General features: G+C 45.0%; 1 protein-coding gene across 3 annotated transcripts in view; it reads right to left on the reverse strand.

Moving 5' to 3' along the window:
- The window catches only part of LOC115649737 (inverted formin-2-like), a 73,238-nt gene extending 52,990 nt beyond the window's left edge, over window positions 1-20,248 (reverse strand). For 2 of the 3 annotated variants that reach the window (XM_030558630.1, XM_030558629.1), the window contains exon 1: window positions 20,029-20,244. The gene's annotated coding sequence lies outside the window, so the exon portion shown is untranslated. Of the gene's footprint in view, window positions 1-20,028 lie in introns of all 3 variants that reach the window. The other variant, XM_030558631.1, reaches the window with a different exon arrangement.
- Between the last annotated feature and the right edge of the window lie 293 nt (window positions 20,249-20,541).

Below are 20,541 nucleotides of genomic sequence, written 5' to 3' on the forward strand. Positions count from 1 at the left end.
TCATTTGTATTGTGTATTGCCTGTTTGAAAGAAACAGGGGAATTCCCACTCTGGTCTACACTTAAAAATTTGTTTGACCTAGCTCACACTCCTGACATAGTTAGGTCAACCTAACCTCTGATATAGACAAGGCTAGCTTGATGGAGGAATTCTTCCGTCGATCCAGGTACAGTTATTCAGAGAGATGGATTAACTACAGTGATAGAAAAACCACTTCTGTCAATGTTGGAAGCATCTACACTACAGTGGCTCAGCTGTAGTACTGTATTTATGCCACTGTAGCAACTGTAGTGTAGACATGGCCTTAGTTAGCTTGGAGTTAAGGTTGCCCAAGTGAACTTCCTGTCAGCACAGTCACTAAGGCCTGGTCGACACTTCAAAGCTTTGCTGCATAGCTTTGTCAATTAAGGGATTGGAAAAATCACACCTCAACTGATATAGCTGTGGCAGCAAAAGCCCAGCTGTAGATGCAGTTATACGTGTATAAAAAAAGTCCTATTGTTCAGAGAACAGGTATAAGCTATACTGGTAAAAGAACCCTTCTGACAGTATAAGCTATGTCTCCACTAGGAGGGTTTGCCGATATAGCAAAACTGGCACAGCTATACCAGCAACCGCTTTCTAGTGTAGACAAGGCCTAACCGTCAAAGCCACCTACTGTCCTCTATTAAATCTCCCCCTAAAACTTGCCTTTGCTCAGATGCCTACAAAAATCTCAACAAGGGTGAAGCAACTGGTGTGCTGTGATCACTGCTTATTGAACTGATCATAGTCATCTCATTGCTACACCATCTATCTGTTGTTTCCACCTCTCATTCTCGTTTTATACTTGGTTTCCAAGTTCTTTGGGGCAGGAACTGTTTTTCTGTGTTTACAGCCTAGCACAGTGGGGCCATGATTCTTCACTGGGTCCCTGAGGCACTAGTGCAATACAAAAAAATACAAATAACGGTAGTCAAAGAGCTCACCAGTTAAGACAACATTAAAATCCAGGCCGAATTCAACTTACAGGCCTTGCATCATAATAGCTACCTGAATTTATGCAAGCCTCAGCTCCACAAGATAATAATAAAATAATAATAATAATAATAATAATTAATAATAATAATTTTATTATTTATTAGTATTCTTTTAGTGCCTAGGATCACTAGTCATGGACCAGGACCCCACTGCACTAAGAGCTCTACAAATACAACAAAAAGACAGTTCTTCCCTAAGGGGCTTCCAATTCAAGTACAAGACAAGAGACAACAGATAGATATAGACAGATAAGTGCATACAAGGCAACCATGAGACAATACTGGTCAGAATGATAGGCAATAGTCTCCCCCAACGCACTGATCCCATTGCTCAAAATCACACTGAAGCCATGACTTCATCAAGATTAACATTTCTTACAAAGGGGCCCACTCCTACTGGCAAATTCTATGACATGTTCTCAGCTCAACATTAAATTGCTGCTGCCTTGGTTCCCCAACTCCACCGGTTGCATAGAACTCCATCCATTCCCTGACCCTGTGAATGAGGTAGCTGGGCTGGGAACAGCATGCAGTTAGGTCAACCTAACCTCCACTGTAGATGCAGCTAGGTCGATGGAGGAATTCTTCCATCCCCCTAGTTACCACCTCTCCAGCGGGTGGATTTACTACAGTGATGGAATAGCCCTGCTGTTGCAGTAGTATGTGTCTACACTGCATCACTACAGCAGTCTAGCTGCAATGCTGTAGCTGTGCCACTGTACGGCTTGTAGTATAGGCATACCCCTAGAGCCTTCAGTTCTCCTATAGTCAGTCTATAGCACTGTAATGCAGACACTTCCTACGTCAATGGAAAGGAGATTTTCTGTTGATGTCATTAATCCATCTCTTCAAGAGGCAGTAGCTGGATTGACAGAAGAATCCTGCCTACTCCAGGTGTTAGGTCAACCTAAGTACGTGCTCAGACATGAACTTTTCACAGCCTTAAGTTACATAAATAAGTTGATCTAAGTTTCAGGTATAGACCAGGCCTGATTGCAAGCTGCTCAAACTGTTTGTCAGGCAAATTTGCCTGCTACAGATGTCTCTTCCACTGACATGATGATGAGGATGGACCTGTGTCTGTGTGTGAAGTTTTTGAGCTTGAGGTTGTGTAGCCAAAAATGCGAGACGATCAAGATTAAATTTCAAGAGTGACTCATTTCTAATTGTTGTCTTGGGAATAGTTAGCAAATATTTTTTCCAAAAGCCCTTGCAGAAAATGTATTTGCTCTCTGAGCAGTAATTACGGTAAGCTTTGGTAATTTAATTCAATCACTGCTGTGTGAAATGGAGAGATTTTAATCTTGCTTTAAGCAAAAAGCCCAGTGCATCCTTAACTATGGGATCTTCACTGTTGCCTCCATAATTTACCGTGTTACCTGGTTACACAATGGATACATGAAATGAGGTAAACTAAATATAAATAAGCCAATTTTGCCTTTAAAAATTGAATTATTCTGAATTCTAGCCATCAGTGTCTTCTTGCCACTGTAGATTGACATGACTGATCGGCACCATCCAAGTGGTTCACATTGCTCTTGTAGGTTGAGTGTTAAGAATTTTAGAAACTAGATGCACAACACATTTCCAGCTAGCACAGGCCCAATAACTCAGCAAATGAAACAGCAGTGTTCTGTTTGGGTGATCTAGGCAGAAGACTGACCTGCTGTCAAATACTGGGACAGACTAGTGCCAGAGAATTACAGAAGTAATATATATCTCCATAACCACAGAGGTGGGAGCGATAGCTCAGTGGTTTGAGCACTGGCCTGTTAAACCCAAGATTATGAGCTCAATCCTTGATGGGGCCATCTAGGGCAAAAATCTGTCAGGGGATTGGTCCTGCTTTGAGCAGGGGGTTGAACTAGAAAACCTCCTGAAGTCCCTTCCAACCCTAATATTCTGTGATTCTATAACCCAGTCCTTAGTAATGGCACAGGAATGTTAGTTGTGTCTCTGAAACGTTAAGCCAGGTCAGACTGAGTCAGTACTTGTTTAAGAGAGTTCCAGGGAAAAGCTATAGGGTGTTGCAGAAAGTAATCTTGATGTTTCAGTAGATGGTAAGGTCTTCCCTCTGAGTGAACCAATGCCTCTGCAATCAAGGCCAGCCATGGTTCAAAAGGGGCTATTTAAATTAAGTGCCCTCTCTCCAAATGTTCATGGAGAGGAAACTGAGGGGGTACAACTCCTGCTACCTGCAAAGAAGGGAAGGAATGTGGTTTCTTTGGCACAACACCTCCTGCACTTCTCCTCTAGCACTCCCTCTGAAAGAGGAAAGAGGCAGGAAACTCCTTAGCATATTTGGTTGGGTAACAGATGAGGAATGGCCTATGAGGCAATAGTGAAGATGGGGTATTTTCTAGGTTTGCTATCTGGCTATCTAAAATCAGTCTGGTTTGTTTCTTCATTTATAAACAATGCATAAGGCTATGATTTTGTTATGGATATTTTTTAGTAAAAGTCAGGGGTAGGTCATGGGCAATAAACAAAAATTTATGGACGTCATGATCCGTCTCAGACTTTTACTAGAAACATCCCTGACAAAATGAGGTCCAGCAGCAGCTGGGAGCTACAGCCCCCTCTCCCCCAGTGGTTGGGAGCTGAGGCGATCACCCCACTGTCCGCAGGGGTGGGGGAACTGCGGGGGGGAACCTGCTGCCCACAACGGCTGGGGAGCTCCAGGTTCCCCCCTGTGGCAGCTGGGATATGCGGGGGGTGGGAGAGGAGAAGGCCTGGCGCCTGTGGCAACTGGAAAGCTCTTGGATCCTCTGGGGAGCTAGGGGAGGATCTGGTGGCTAGGCTGCTGCGGGGCCCAATGTCATGGAGGTCTCTAGAAGTCACGAATTCTGTGACTTCTGCAACCTTCATGACATAACCGCAGCCTTAACAATGTACTCTGAACACGAGGAATAGGAAGCCTCAAGGAGGAACACATAGGGCTGTAAAGCCAATTCTTCTCTGCGCCACCTCCTGAATCCCTCTTCCTACTTTCACTTCCCTAGTTCCCTTGGAGATGAAAACCATAGAAAGGAGATTCTGACCTCTGTATGTGTTGGTACCTTGGTAAAACTACAGCCCTCTCCTCCTCACAACTATTTCTCGTACCACCTTTGGGTAAAATATACTCTGTATGTATGGAAAGTTATAGGAACAAATTGGGAAAATTCTTTATCTGATGGATAATTAGGATTAACTGCAGTGACTTTACTGCTGCCAGAACGTGCATGCTTCTTGGCAGTGGTTTTCCATTTAATGTCTGCTTTAAATGTGATACTTGGTTAAAAATATCAGCATTTTTTTCAACTAGGAAAACGTGAGATAAAACATCCTGTTTTCGGGAGGGTACATGCAGCTGTACAGAAGGATCTTCTGCTTCAGTGCGACACTTTGGGCTTTGCTCAGCTTTGAATGGAGATTACAAAAATATCCAGAAAAAACAGAATCAGTGGTTACATATTGAGTAATGGACACAGTCATATTAATATAGATGGGAAACATTTACAAATTATTTTAAAAAAGATGTGCTCATGCCGACTACTAATGCCTACACAGAGGACCAGTGGGCTAGTGCTGATATTTATTCAGTTATTTATTTATTTTGAATACATATATATTACATCCAAATTTTTGGGTGCCCAATTTGAGAAGCCTCGGTCCTGATTTTTCGAAGTACTTAGCATTATATGGCACTTTAAATGTTCAAAAAACAGCTCTCATTGACTTCAGTTGCAGTTGTGAGGACTCAGCACGTCTGTACATCAAACCCCTGGAGTCTCAGGTTAGGTACTCAGGAAATGAAGAATTCACCATTAGTGGCTAACCTATGAAAAGTTTGGTTCAAGTGAGCTGCCCAGCATTACACATGAATGGCTGAGTAAGGGATAGAATCTAATTCTGCAGGGCAGCATTCAACTGCTTAAATAAACCATGAGACCATCCTCTTTTCTGTTCTTTCAGTCCCCTTTCTCACTCACTACACACTTTCCAACTACTGAAAGAAATGAGGCAGGGGTCCACAGCCTCCTTCATTGCACAATCCTGATTCATCCCCAGGCATGTCCATCCTGTGCACTGAATGAGGCAGGGGGTCCTCTGGAAAAAATGGTATGTGATCATGTAATTAAATACATGTATCACAATGCACAGGCAGCCTTAATTCTGGCATTTCATAGGCATGTGCTGACAGCAGAGGAACTGTTGAGCTCAGCAGTCTTGGGTTCTATTCCAGGTAGGGTGACCAGATAGCAAGTGTGAAAAATTGGGATGGGAGTGGGAGGTAATAGCAGCCCATAATAAAAAAAGCACCAAATATCCCTATAAAATTGGGACATCTGGTCACCCTAGGTTCTGGAAGAGATTATTAACTAGTGGTCACAGATCCTTGTGCCCCTGCCACCTCTGGCCTATCCCTGTCCTACTCCTGTCCTTCCCCACTCACTGGGGTCCTTGTCCAAGTCTCCTTGCCTAGCCAGTCTGTCTCCCACTCTGGGCTGCCCATTTGAGTCCCAGTCTTCCTCCCACCCAGTGCCCTGTCCTACTTTCCATCTCTGGGCAACTCATCCCGGTCTGTCCTCTAACTCCTTGTCCCAGTCTCCTGGCCCACTAGTCAGTTCAAGTCCCTTCCTCCAGGTTCCCTCTAAGATCTAAGTCCCCTCCACTCTCAACTCCCAGGTCCAGTATCTATGTGCAGCCAGTTCCAGTCTTTCCCTATCTCAGTTCTTCATCTGATCTGAGCTTCTCATCAATCCCCATGGTCCAGGTCTTTTCCCTCTACATCATGCTATTCTTCCTCCACCCATAGTCTGGGCCCAGCATAAGAGTTATTGTGAGCACAGGAAAAGCAGTCTCCTTTCTTATAGTTCCGGTGCCCAACACCACAGCAGCTGGGAGGAGCAAATTGCAAGGGAAGTCCTGCTTGGCTCCTGCAGCCCTAGGTTGGCGGATGCTCAGTGCAGACTGAATCTGCAGAGATCTTAGCTTCGAAGCTCTAACTAGTCCCTAATGAGTGTGTGAGATCTGAGATTTGCAAAGGCTTATAGCTCGACCAAATCTGGCCCCTTTTCCCCGGGATCTACAAGAGGCACATGCTTGGCACCAAGCAATAGTCCTGCCAAATTCCAAGCCTCTACTCAAAACCATGAAGGGGCTAAAGCTAAAGCTAAAGAAACAGCTGTACAATTATTTTAACATGGACAAAACAATGGATTTCCCCCTAATCTTCGAAGCAATTGAATCACTTTTACTGAACCTTAAAAAAAACACAGCCTGAGCCAGACACCCAGCATGGAAAATCTTGGCCTGAATAGTTGGAGTTTTGCAAAGTTATAAACAACTGAAAACTGGGTCTTATAACTGAAAGTGTCAGGCAAGCTTAACTTTAAATGGAGCTATTGGCTCCTCCTATAAGGAGAGAAAGAGAGAGCTGGTCAAAACAGGGTAAAAATGTTTGTGAACACTTCTACAATGATTTTTCCTATTTCATAAAAATTTGAAATGTCAGTAAAAAAAATCATAAACAGATTGAGAAAGTTCAACCAGCTTCTACTATACATAAATAATGAAATTTTTGAGCCATCAAGCTGTACATATTACTTGCCTAATTAACCCTTTGATCATATTTTTGTTACACTCATCCTCCTACCCACCTTCCTGCCTAATGTTTGTTACATACTTTTGTTGTGACCTAAAATTAGGCCATGATCTTGCACAGACTTTTTATGTGCTTTAACTCCAAGAACATGTGTACATCTTTTCAAGACCAAAGTCACAGATTGTAAGCTCTTCAGGGATCTTAGAATCATAGGAACATAGAAGATTAGGATTGAAAAAGACCTCAGGAGGTCAACTAGTCAAACCCCCTGCTCATAGCAGGACCAACCCCAACTAAATCATCCCAGCCAGGGCTTTGTCAAGCCTGACCTTAAAAACCTCTAAGGATGGAGATTTCACCACCTCCCTAGGTAACCCATTCCTCCTAATGACATAGTTTTTCCTAAATCCAACCTAGATCTCCTGCACTGCAACTTGAGACCATTACTCCTTGTTCTGTCATGTGCCACCACAGCTGAGCTCCATCCTCTTTGGAACCCCCCCTTCAGGTAGTTGAAGGCTGCTCAAATCCCCCCTCACTCTTCTCTTCTGCAGACTAAATAAGTCCAGTTCCCTAAGCCTCTCCTCATAAATCATGTGCCCCAGCCCCCTCATCATTTTTGTTACCCTCCGCTGGACTCTCTCCAATGTGTCCACATCCTTTTTGTAGTGGGGGGCCCAAAATTGGATGCAATACTCCAGATGCAGCTTCACCAGTGCCGAATAGAGGGGAATAATCACTTCCCTCGATCTGCTGGCAACACTCCTACTAATGCAGCCCAATATGCCATTGGCCTTCTTGGCAACAAGGGCATACTGTTGATTTATATCCAGCTTCTCATTCACTGTAATCCCCATGTCTTTGTCTGGAGAACTGCCACTTAGCCAGTCTGTCCCCAGCCTGTAGCGGTGCATGGGATTCTTCCGTCCTAAGTGCAGGACTCTGCACTTGTCCTTGTTGAACCTCATCAGATTTCTTCCAATTTGTCTACGTCACTCTGGACCCTGTCCCTACCCTCCAATGTATCTACCTCTCCCCCCAGCTTAGTGTCATCCACAAACTTGCTGAGGGTGCAATCCATCCCATCATCCAGATTATTCATGAAGATGTTGAACAAAATCAGTCCCAGGACCAACCCCTGGGGCACGCCGCTTATAACCGGCTGTGAACTAGACATTGAGACGTCGATCACTACCCGTTGAGTCCGACAATCTAGCCAGCTTTCTATTCACCACAGTCCATTCATCCAATCCATACTTCTTTAACTTGCTGGCAAGAATACTGTGGGAGACCATATCAAAAGCTTTGCAAAAGCCAAGATATATCACATCCACTGCTTTCCCCACATCCACAGAGACAGTTATCTCATCATAGAAGGCAATCAGGTTGGTCAGGCATGACTTGCCCTTGATGAATCCATGTTGACTGTTCCTGATCACTTTCCTTGTCTGCAGGTGCTTCAAAATGGATACCTTGAGGACCTGCTCCTTGATTTTTCCAGGGACTGAGGTGAGGCTGATTGGTCTGTAGTTCCCCAGGTTCACCTTTCCTTTTTTAAAAAGATAGGCACTATATTTGCCTTTTTCCAATCGTCCGTGACCTCCCTCAATCGCCACAAGTTTTCAAAGATAACGGCCAATGGCTCTGCAATCACATCAGCTGATTCCCTCGGATGCATTAGATCTGGACCCATGGACTTGTGCATGTCCAGGTTTTCTAAATAGTCCTTAACCTGTTCTTTCACCACTGGGGGCTGCTCACTTCCTCCTCATGCTGTGCTGCTTAGTGCAGCAATCTGGGAGTTGACCTTGTCTGTGAAGACTGAGGCAAAAAAAGCATTGAGTACTTCAGCTTTTTCCACGTCATCTGTCACTAGGTTGCCTCTCCCATTCAATAAGGGTCCCACACTTGCACCTTCTTGTCTTACTACGTGTTTATATAGCACCTAACAAAATGGGGGCCTGATCCTGCTAGAGTATTCTGGGTGCTGCTGCAACATGAACAATGAATAATTATGTCACTTTGGCTTAACAAAATGGGCTCTTCTGTTAGGGCTGGCCAAATTATTTACTGTGAATAAATTATCCAAGGTATCCTTTCATTGTGTTTACAACTTGTTTGCAAGCTAATCCAGCTTTCTTGCTAACATGTTCATGAGTATTCACCAAAGAGTGTGGTGGAAGAATTTTCACACTATGGGTTGTTTATGGACTGTTCACTTTGTTTTTCATACTACTTTTGGTGTGTGATTTGAAACCTAAATCAGATGGTATTATTTCTGCCCCGACTGGAAGACTGAAATTTCTCAAACAAAGCGAATGGCAGGTGGAGGAGAAAGAATATAAAGCTGATGTAAAATGAAATTTCTGTCTTGCAGAAAATTGTGATATTTTGATATTTGTTTTCATCCTTAATCTGGATGACAGGTTTAAATATCAAAACACTGTCAGAAAAAAATTGAGTCACAAATATTGAAATGTTTCATTTTGAGTTAGGTTGACACTCATTTCTCTGTGTGCCTCAGCCACCGTGGTGCCTTTTGGGAGATGTAGTTCTAGGTCCTTCTTGTATCTCTTCTTCTCTATGGGCCCTACTCTTGCCTGGACTACACCTCCCATGATGCACCTAAGTTTCTCCCTGTGCCTGAGCTGCAGCTATGCCTCATGGAAGACTGAGTTTCATTTTGATTCTCCCAACAGAAAATTCCACCAAAACTGATCATTTCATGCAGAGTTTTGACGTTAATGAAACTGAATTTTTCAATGGAAAAAGTTTAATTCAAAACATTTGGAGTCCTACTCAAATACAAGATAGATATTCACACAAGAAGATGGAAATTCATATAGAGAATAGCCAGTCCCCAAACATCCGTGTGAACAATAAAAAATTGTGTATGGATGTTCACAAATGAATGGGGCAAAAACAGGGGTCAACCAAACAGCCACTCACAATTTGAATGAATATTTGTGGACATTATATTGAACCAGGTCTGTCAGTTATCCTACACAGCAAGTGGCCTAATTGCACACACCCTCTATATACACACACCCTGTTCAAACAAGACTAACCTTAAGTGGGATTTCCATTACACACCCACTCTTTGAAGTTACTGGATCCATTCTCTCTTCCACACACTTTATTATTTGCAGTAGGGTTGTAGCTGTGTTGGTCCCAGGATAATAGGGAGACAAGGTGGATGAGGTAATATCTGTTATTGGACCACCTTCTCCTGGTGAAAGAGAGAAGCTTTTGAGCTCACAGACCTGAAGAAGAGCTCTGTGGAAGCTCAAAAGTTTGTTTCTTTCACTAGCAGAAGTTGGTCCAATAAAACTCACTACCTCCCCCATCTTACAATCTGTGGCTCTGCCTCTCGAATGCACTTTATTGGAAGCTTTGTTTGCATATGAACATTATGAGGAGTTGCTACTGAGCATGCTCAGTCACTAATTTTAAAAGTTAGGCATCTGAGCTGTTTGAAATGATTTCTTGCATAAAGCAGAAAAGGGTCTTAGTGTGCTTTAGAAACTAATCTCCTCCAGAAATGCTTTTAAATTAATCCAATTATTTTCTCTAGAATCATATAGAAAAGTTTGAAGTCAGTTAAAAAAAATTTTTTATGTTGCAGTTCTGTAATTCTAAAACATCTTGGCCAATTTTAACCCACGGGCTGCAGTTTGCCCACCTCTGCCTAAGACAGTGGTTCTCAGCCAGCGGTCCGGAACTCCCGAGGGGCCGCGAGCAGGTTTCAGGGGAGCTTCCAAGCAGGGCCAGCATTAGACTGGCTGAAGCCCAGAGCAGAAAGCCAATGCCCCACCGCATGGGGCTGAAGCCCAGGTCCCTTAGCCCTGTCAGCCGGGGCTGAAGCTGAAGCCTGACCAATGTAGCTTCATGGGGGCTCCTGTGGCATGGGGCCCCAGGCAATTGCCCTGCTCCAGAATTTGTACCAGTGGGGTATCAGTTATTTCAGACATCAGTTCTGTGGGCCTAGAATTGTGTTTCTCAAACCTTTCTTTTTCAAATCTGTTCCAATGTGTAGTAATTGAAGTGGATTGAAAACAAAGTGGTTTATGTGTAACTTTTATGTTCATGCTGGTAGCAAAATGCCTTTGCTATAAATATTGTTTAAAGTTATATACGGTGTGTTTCTATTAGTAGTAATAGTGTCTTGCTCTTCCATAGTGCTTTCTATGCAAGGATCTCAAGAACTTCATAAACAGTTTGTTGGCACTCTGTCTTTCCAAATAAATAGAAATGTGGGTTAAGTTACCTTGGCCAGATCTTCAGCTGGTGTAAACAAGCAAAGCTCCATTGAAGTTTAAGAAACTGCACCACTTCACACCAGCTTAGGAGCTGTCTCTCTCTGCCTGGCCTAATATGCAGAAGCCACTAGACTTGTCCAATATCTTTAAATGAATAAATAAAATGACATTTTTTATTAAATCAGTCCAGCTCTACATGTATGAATTGCTCCAATGCTTTCTTATGAGTGTACCCAGGACAACAGTTTGGGGCTTGCAGACTTAATCAATCTGAGAAAGTTTAAGCAATGTGGCCATGCGATAGAGCTCCTCTCCCTCTCCTAGGGCAGGGGTTCTCAATGTTTTTCTTCTGAGCCCCCCCCAACATGCTATAAAAACTCCACGCCTCACCTGGGCCACAACAGCTGGGTTTCTGCATATAAAAGCCAGGGCCAGCATTAAGGGTAGCAAGCAAAGCAATTGCCTGGGGCCCCATGCCACAGGGCCCCATGAAGCTTTAGTTTCAGCCCCAGGTGACAGGGCTCAGGGAACTGGGCTTCAGCCCCATGCAGTGGGGCTTTGGCTTTCTGCTCCGGGCCTCAGCAAGTCTAATGCTGGCCCTGCTTGGAGGCTCCCCTGAAACCTGCTCGTGGCCCGTAGGAGGTCCCGGACCCCTGGCTGAGAACCACTGTCTTAGGCAGAGGTGGGAAAACTGCAGCCTGCGGGCCACATTCAGTCCACGGGACCATCCTGCCTGTCTCTTGAGCTCCCGGCCAGGGAGGCTCGCCCCGGCCCCTCCCCTGCTGTCCCCCAACCCCCGCAGCCTCAGCTCGCTGTGCCGCCAGCGCTCTGGGTGGTGGGACTGTGAGCTCCTGCCGGGCAGCACGGCTGTGAGAGCTGCCGGCCTGCCCCAGTTCTCTAGACTGCGTGGCAGTGTGGCTGGCTGCGGCCGGGCGGCACGGCTGTGAGAGCTGCCGGCCTGCCCCAGTTCTCTAGACTGCGTGGCAGTGTGGCTGGCTGCGGCCGGGCGGCATGGCTGCCAGTCCTGGTGCTCTGAGTGGCATGGAAAGGGGGAGGGGGAGCGGGGATGGGTTGGATAAGGGGCAGGGAGTCCCGGGGCAGTCAGGGGACAGGGAGTGGTTTGATAGGCGTAGGAGTCTCGGGGGGGTGGGGGTGTTAGGGGGTGGGGGTGTGGATAGGGGTCAGGGCAGTCAGAGGATAGGGAGCGGGTGGGGTTGGATAGGGGGTGGGGTTCTGGGGGGGGCGGTTAGGGTGGAGGGTCCTGGGAGGGCGTGGTCAGGGGACAAGGAGCAGGAGGGGTTGGATGGGTTGAGGGTTTTGAGGGGGGCAGCCAGGGGGCGGAAAATGGGAGGGGGCGGATAGGGGGCAGGGGCCAGGCTGTTTGGGGAGGCACAGCCTTCCCTACTCGGCCTTCCATACAGTTTTGGAAACCCACTGTGGCCCTCAAGCCAAAAAGTTTGCTCACTCCTGGTCTTAGGGTAAGTCTGCACTGCAATTAGACACCCACAGCTGGCCATGCCGGCTGACTCAGGCTAGTGGAGCTTGGGTTAAGTGATTAACTGCTGGTGCCCAGGATCTAGGACCCTGCAAGGTGGGAGGATCCCAGAACCTAGACTGCAGCCCAAGCCCGACTGTCTACACCACAGTTAAGTAGCCTTGCGGCCCGAGTCGGCTAGCACTGGCCAGCCATGGGTTTCTAACTGCAGTTTAAACATACCATTATAGACCTCATGGGGGCACATTTAGCACTCAGTTACAGTAGTGTAAATCCAATGTGACTCCAATATCTAGATAGGAATAATAGTAACATTTGAGAAGAGTAGAATTTGTCCCCAGGCTTTCAGAAGCAGTAAGTGCTCCTCAGAGGTGGATAAACACTAAACAGCTAACAAATACTGGACAATTTGTTCTGCAGTTTAGAGTGTGTGGTCCATTCTTGTATAAGCTTATGCTGAGAGCTAACTCCTGCTGTTCAGTGGGACCAGGTTTTGGCCCTTAGGAAATCAATGTAATAGAGAGAAATTGAATAATTCAGCCACGCTACTTATAGAAACTGCAACTGAATGGGCTAAAAGCCACATTTACCTGATTAAAATGGAGAGAAATGATTTAGCTATTTCTAGTCTATGACATTAGCTGTATTTATTCCTGCAGTTCAGCCAAGGGGAAGGTTTGATTCAGTGCCCAGCAGCACATTAACTCGCATGAATAAGGCAAGTCAATCTTTACTTCACAATATCTTAGTGTGAATCACTAATATCCTGTATAAATATTGCAATCTACTTTTCTTTCTCCCAACAGGCTTTTTATTCCCATTATGTCTACATTCTAGATATGGCTGACACTTAAACTGAAGATTTCCAAAGTTTTTAATGGCAGAAGTAATTAATCTAATTGATGGAGTAACTAATTTTTGTCAACAGTCAGCCATTTTTTATCTAAGAATACACAAAAGGCACAGATTGTAGAGCATTTGCAATGGCGAGCAATTACACACACAAATGGCCCTCTAGAAATCAATAGCGCTATTTATGGATATGCTCAGCAATATGAGCAAAATCTCCACAATCAGGCCCAGAAAGCTGGAATCTCTGGATATTTTACATAGCAGATATAATTTACGAACAGCGGGACGGACTTCAGTGCAGTTTTGGGTTGCAGAATGGAGGGAGGGATAGCTCAGTGGTTTGAGCATTGGCTTCCTAAACCCATGGTTGTGAGTTCAATCCTTCAGGGGGCCATTTGGAGATTATCCTCCTTTGAGCAGGAGGTTAGATGATCTCTTGAGGTCCCTTCCAACCCTAATGATCTATGACTCTGTCTTGGCTGAAAAACACAATCTGCATCTTCTAGGTTGTAAACACTTTGAGGCAGAGACTATCTTTTTGTTATCTTTATTCTGTCCCTAGCATGATAGGCTCCTGGCCATGACTAATCACTAAACTGTGTTAAATTAGATTGGTGGAGTTGTATTAGATGTGTGGAAGTCTTATGGAGTTAGGTACCACCACAAAAACCTGCACTTTACAATAGAAACCATGACAGACAATGGAAGGCACCTCTCTAGAAGACTCCATTAATTCAGGGAAGTCTTATGGCCTGTGTTATACAGGAGCTCAGATTAGATTATTACAGTGGTTGCTTATGGCTTTATAATCTATGAATGACTGTCACATTACTGAAGAAACATCAGAAAAGTACAGTTCCATGGACTGGCTCTTTCACTGAGTTTTTGAATGAGAAAGTAAGGTGGGGGTGGGAGTTGTTAGGTATGATTAAATAAACATGGTGGATACAGCCACTGGAGAACGGGACAGCCATGCTTACAGGAAGGAAAGCTACTGGCAACTGAAAGCAAAATAGCTTCTCATAATTTACAGTAGGGGGGAAAAAAATCAAGTAGATAACAGTTCACATAGATTAAGTAGTGATCTGGGAAGCAGATGCAAGGCAAAGTATCTGGGTGTATCCTGGCCTTCTGGAAAATAACATTTTGGTCTGGATCAGGTAGGGAAAGAAGCCTGATTTTCCAATGTCCTGCACCTTCTGTAGTCATTTACACGTGTGAAAAATGGGTGTAAAATATGACCCAATCAGGACTTGTCTATACACAGTGGCGCACTGGTTCAACTTAAGGTATGATTTTAAATTAATTAAACCAGTGCAAAAGCTGTGTGGACACTGATTTTGCTGTAATCCAGATTATTTTTGTTTACCTTAAACTGATTATGAAGATGTTTAAACTGAACTGAAATAAGACTCTCTTAATCTGAAATAAGAGTGTCCCCACAGGGGCTTGCACCAGTTTAACTAATCCAGTTGAATTAAACAGGGTCAAGTTGGTGTGTACACAAGGCCTCAGAATGGTAGCTTTTTACTGCTGCTGTGCACTGCTGTGCATGATCACACAAAGACAAAGGAAAATTAGGCCCTTGGGTGTTGAACTATAGAAGAAAATCTATTTACAAAAGTAAACTACCTTGTATTAGATATGCCTGTGCTTCCATCTGGAGGCTCTAAGAATGGATGATGCAAACATCTTCTTCGAAAGAAAATACAACACATCTCTTTTTGGGCCGGATGTGCATGACTTAACAGAAGAGAATGCCATCCAAACAGATAAGCAGAAGACAGCTTGCAGATAGATAAAACCAATGTGGAATAAGAAGCACAGAGAGAGCTGCCTTGTTAAAAATAATTTAATTTAATTGCCAGTGAATGGAGTGTAATGAAGTTACTTCCCAGCTATATCAAGACAAACAGACCCGGCTCAGCAAAGTTAAAAACGATGTCATCTTCATTCATTTTGCTGGACAGCTGTGAGGGTTGGGGCATCCATGCGCATCCTTGTGTTGGAAATGGTACAGAGACACGAGGCTGCAGATAGACGCAGACGCTCAGGGAAGGAACGTGCTTCAAGCAGGCACGGGCTTGCCTTGATGAACATCCTTTAGGAAGATGCCACTTGTTCTGCTAGAGTGCTGGGAAGGCTAGCACAAAGACAGGGGTATGATGGCCCCACCTCCTCCCTTGCCCCTTGGTAGTGGTGTATATTCCTGGGAGAACAGGAAACGATTATTTCCTATGCTGCTCTGGCCATAGGTTCTACCAGGAAGGGAAGTCTACTTCCATCCCTTCTTACCGATTGTAACCTGTGCAAGGGCCGGGGACAGTCTTGCTCAGTATATCAAGCATCCTGCATTGCATGGTATGAAGCTGGACTGCATTCTGCCCAACTCTCCTCTCGTGACTCCAATCCTTGGACTTTGATGTCCTGGCTCACTAAAACGTGGTTCAACTTTTCAAGCCAGAGACACTAATGCGAGCAAAACTACTGTGGTGCTCGGATGCTTGAGATACTTATTACTGCCCCTTCTCCTGACCCCAGTCTCTGATAACAGCATTGTCCCTCTAGCAAGCAGTAGCAGGTTGACTTCCCAGTGGAGGAGAAAATCAATGAAGTAATATCTTCTAAGTGTAACTGTAACTGCTTTACTTACACATATATCAGACTTTCCCTTCTTATATTCCTCTCTTTCAGGAATCTCATCCTAACACCAATGCCAAGCTCTCAGGGAGTAATTCTACCTGAAGAATTAGCTTGGGTCTAATCCAGGTTATTGGGCTCAGTACAAGGGTGAATGAGTGGGCATTAAGTGGCCTGTGATGTGCAGGAGGTCAGAGTAGGTGGTCTTGTGGTCCTTTCTGGCCATAAACTCCATGGCCATGTCTACACCATGGGCGCTACAGCCGCACAGCTACAATGCTACAGCTATACCGCTGTAGCACCTTAGTGTAGATTCTTTCTACAGTGATAGAAGGAGTTTTTCAGTCGATGCAGGAACTCCACCTCCCTGAGTGGAAGCAGCTAGGTTGACAGAAGAATTCTTCCATAGACCTAACTGTGTCTCTACCAGGGAGTAGGTTGGCTTAATGACAGCACTCAGAGGTGTTAATTTATCACACTCGAAACCACCATACCTATCTCAATCTAACTTTTAAGTGTAGACGAGGCTATGACTCTAACTGGACACCAAGGCAGAGAACAAACACTCCGTCTCCTGGCTCATAACCTTATATATAAACCCCCAAACTAATACCACCATGAGCATGTCTTCCAAGTCTAAAAATGTGCTCCAGTACTAAGACAAAGAACTTGGGAGATGATGTTTAACAGAGCCACCTGGTGACACCTGCCATAACTATAACCATAGTGAGCAGAACCATACTTGGGACCCTTTCAACTCCCAAATCTGACAGATCTACAGATGCTTGTTGTTAAATTAGATTATTCCTAGTCTAATGCCTCTTTTGAAGGCAGATCTCTCTTTTAAGACGGTTTTAACATTTTGGGTGAAATTCTGATCCCTCTGAAGTCAATGACAAAACTCCAGTTGACTTCAGTGGAGCCAAATTTTATCATTTGAGTCCAATTCCTGCCCAGTATAATTCCATTGACTTTGTTGTCAGGCCCTTTATTCATTCACAGCTTTCCTAAGGTCATTTTAAATATATCATGAAATCTTCTATTTTCATTTATTTCTGACTTCACTATTTTGAAGCATTTTGAAATGTCAGGTAAGGTGCCAGGCTGTTGGAAATAGCTGAACTTGGAAACAATATTGATCATTATGTCAAATGGAAAAGTTATCGTACTGCTAATCGACAAAGACCCCTCTGACTTTAAACTTTCTGTGGGAATAAAAGACTATGCTGACAAATCACAACCAATATTCAGCTGCCACATTATACAACTAGTTACTTTCAGCTGCAATAACTCTTTATATGCATACGCTATGACTCAACAGCAGATGAATACATACACCCTCTTTGTACTTATTTCCACATTCAGTTCCATAAAATTGGCTACCCGTCCACGCTGTCGACATCTGGAAGCAATTATGAAATTTGTCTGTTATACAGCAGTCATTTTCCCAGGGAAAACAGACAGTGTCCAGCCTCTGTTTACTTGGCTAAGTCACAGAACTATTCGGTCCACTTCTTTTGCAAGATTCTTTTAATTGTTCCTTCCTTAGTATTCTTCCAGCACAGCGCCTAAACTGGAACAACTAGAACATTGTGTCAGAGCCCACGCCCAAATCTACAGCAGAACTAACAGAAACAAAGCCAGCTGAATTAACTATAATCAAGGGTGATAGGCTAAATCTCAACCTTATTGGTCTAATTGTTTATGTAAGTATTTGCATGGCCCTTTACACGGTAGTATATGAGGGCCTTCCAAGTATCTTAAAAAAATTAATGTTTGCAAAATCCATGTTGTACTTTGTGGTTTCAGTGCTCATTTGTTCACCTTATAAGACAAAGTCAATATTGGCAGCACAGCACGTATAAGCATCCCTATAATAATCTGTTGTATGTATGTGATTCCGTAAAACAGGTAAATAATCCTGAGTTCTAGTTCTAGCTGGGAATTAGAGACTCATGATAAAGTGTGCTGTGAAAATGACTAGGAATATACTTTCACAATATTATGAGTTAAATGGTGAGCCCCATGCCATGGCAAAGTCAGAATAGTGTTAAATCACATTGTAAGACTACGGCTAGGATTTACAATATATTTAACATTTGTACTCGATCAGGTAAAAAGTAACAAGATCATAAATGTAAAAAAGCACGGATAATTCCTAGGGCTCTGTGGTACGTCAACACTGCAATAAATCACCTGTGGCTGGCCCCTGTCAGCTAACTTGGGCTGGTGGGAGTGGGGGTTGGGCTGCAGGGCTATAAAATTGCAGTTTAGACATTTGGGCTCAGGCTGGAGGTTGGGCTCTGGGACTTTTCCCCCTAGCATGGTCCCAGAGGCCAGGGTTCAGTAGCTGGCAGCCTATTCTGAAACCGTACTGATAAGATCCCCGTAACCACCTTTTATAAGAACAGAGGCATTAACTCTGGCATATTCTGTCTCCTAAAACATCAGGCCAACTTTAACTGGATACATTGTTCATTCCTGATCTGAGCCATTGTGTAGTTATCAACAGCTCCCATCTTCTACAGCAGAGAGGGCTCCATTATATAGCGGTGGGAGAAATCCTTCATCTATTATCCTATACACAATGGTCATGTGAGACTTTAAAATTAATGTTTGTAAAGTGAGATCCTTTGATGAGAGTCTGATAGAACTATTCATTTATTACAAGACAGAAATAACTTTTCAGATATCTTGATAAATTTCTACATACCATATGTTTCTAGGCCTTATTTGACAACACCTACATTCCCTCTGCATAATGGAAAATCAAGTCAACAAGGATCAAATAGGTTTGAGTCCGACTATTCAGAAACAGAAGCTAAAGTCCAGGCAAATGCAGTAGACTAAATTCATCCTTAGTGTAACTTCACTCACTTCAGTTCAGTTCCTTTACATCAAGCTTAAATCTGGCCAACAGTCTGACACCTGAGTACGGTGCAAGCTACGAAATATTTTGTTTGATCTGCTTCCCAAATTGGGGTTTGTCCTCCCAGAGGAGCTGCCATGTCAGGCCTTTTGGCATGTATGTATGCCGAGTCCAAGGAACCCATAGCAAGAGCCATGTGTCTCATAAAATGGGTACAGTGCTGGGAATTAGAACCTCGGGCGGGATCTGGAGAGTTTCTCCTGCCTGAGACTATGGGTAGGATGTCAGGAGAGCTCCTGGATTTTCCTCATGGCTCTGGAACACATCTTAGGTTCCTGATGCTCTGATGAGGTTATCCCGTCACCGCATTGATCGGATGTCAGCGAAAATGCTCTTTGGGAAATGACAGTAGGTGTGTTTCACCCGTGTGCCTGCAGGAATGGGTGGGGCAAGATATGGGGAAGCCTGGCTGAAAAATGCCAAACAGGATACGTTCCTGCAAAAGCAGTTTTCAAAACCATGTAGCTGATGTGGTATGTCTCTAGATCTAGCATAGCAAGCAGAAGTAGAAACTTCCCCATACTCCACTACCAATGTGCCTCACCCTCATCCAGAAGGAATACATCTTTCAGAGAGAGCATATCGGTCAGTTTATATGTCAATTTAGCCGTTCATCTAAGTAATATGATCAGATTTTAAAGCATGTAATTACACTGTAGCCCATCACAGCTAATGAGAGTATTTCTAAGGGGCAGATGCTGACATCTTAACCTGGAATCAGTGGGATCCCAGCCCAGCAGAGTAATGCACGCTGCGTAGGGTGTCAGAATTTGGCCTTTTACATAGTAGCATTTTACAAAATACCCACAAGAACACCCCTGGCCATGCACATTCAAGTCTAAAAATACTGGGGTTTCTCACCATATTTCTGCTAAAAAGCAGCCTAGGACGGAAGATACAGACTAGCCCTCAACCTGATTTTTTTTGGCGCACCACGTAAGGTGGATGTGCCAGCCCAGATTTTGTTACTCCACTCTGAAATTCTTTGCATAGCGGAGTCGGAGACAATCAGATCTTTCACAATTCTTTCAAAGGAAAAACAAATTCCTCCAGTTGAATGCAGCCGGGCTTACTGCGGGGAGCCCTGCCCTATCCCGAACGCATGCGGAGCTCCCCTGCCTCTGCCCAGAAATGATTCTGCAGCCCCGAGCTCGTGAGAAATCAAGTCACCGGTGACTCGTTCTTGCCGCCCCCTGTCTCCCGCAGCAGCCCCCCGGGGGCAATGGGAAAGAGGATGGTCTTACCCAGCTCTCCCTGCGCTTGTTTTTCTCTCCTTCACGGGCTGCTGCTGCTGCTGGCAGTGGCGGCAAAGATCATCCTCTCCCTGCTTCCCGTGCGTGCCCGGGGCAGCTCCGGACAGGCGGCCACAGCCCAGCTGGTCCCTGGCGCGGTGCAGGCGGCGATCGGCTCCTGTCACTGCCCAGCGTCCCACGTGGAAGGAGCCGCACCCCGCCCCGCTCTCCCGCTGCCGATCGGCCCCCGGGCCCCACGCAGGGCGGGTCCTGCCAGCGGCAGCTCCGGAGCAGTGTGTGCAGGGACCCAGGCACCGCCCAGCCAGAGCCGCGGCTCCCCAGCAGCCCCGGGCAGCCGGTCCCTGTCCTGCGGCCAAACGGCCGGGGCCCCGCGGCAGCAGGCGGAGGAGAGACCTCACCCCCCCACCCCGGCCCCGAGCCTGGGAAAGGAGGGGGGAGGGGAGATGGTGGAAGAGGAGGGGAAGGTGGGTGAGGGGGAAGGGAGGATGTGGAAGAGGAGGGGGG

The sequence above is a fragment of the Gopherus evgoodei genome, chromosome 4 (assembly GCF_007399415.2).
Source record: "Gopherus evgoodei ecotype Sinaloan lineage chromosome 4, rGopEvg1_v1.p, whole genome shotgun sequence".
NCBI lineage: Eukaryota > Metazoa > Chordata > Testudines > Testudinidae > Gopherus > Gopherus evgoodei.